Genomic DNA, 292 nt, shown 5'->3' on the forward strand with positions numbered 1-292 from the left:
TTAAACTTGCTCGGGGCCTTCAGATTAAACAGAGCAGGCCCCTGTGTGCTGTAAGTGAACAGGCACAGTCAGGTTTCAATAGCCAATCAGATCACGAAGTCTGACCATCTGCATACTAGGGCCAGCTAGAAGGCCTTACGTCGAGACTGGCCATACGCGTTCGGTGATTGGATTAGCGCCTTTTCTGTTTACTGAGAATTGTATGTTGACTTGTTCAATAAAGATTCTTAAAAAAAAAAAAAACATTGGATGAGCGCCTGCGAGAGCTATCACTGCATTTTAACCCAACATG

This window comes from Hippocampus comes, unplaced genomic scaffold (genome assembly GCF_001891065.2).
Source record: "Hippocampus comes isolate QL1 unplaced genomic scaffold, H_comes_QL1_v1.1 scaffold34, whole genome shotgun sequence".
NCBI classification, from domain to species: Eukaryota; Metazoa; Chordata; class Actinopteri; order Syngnathiformes; family Syngnathidae; genus Hippocampus; species Hippocampus comes.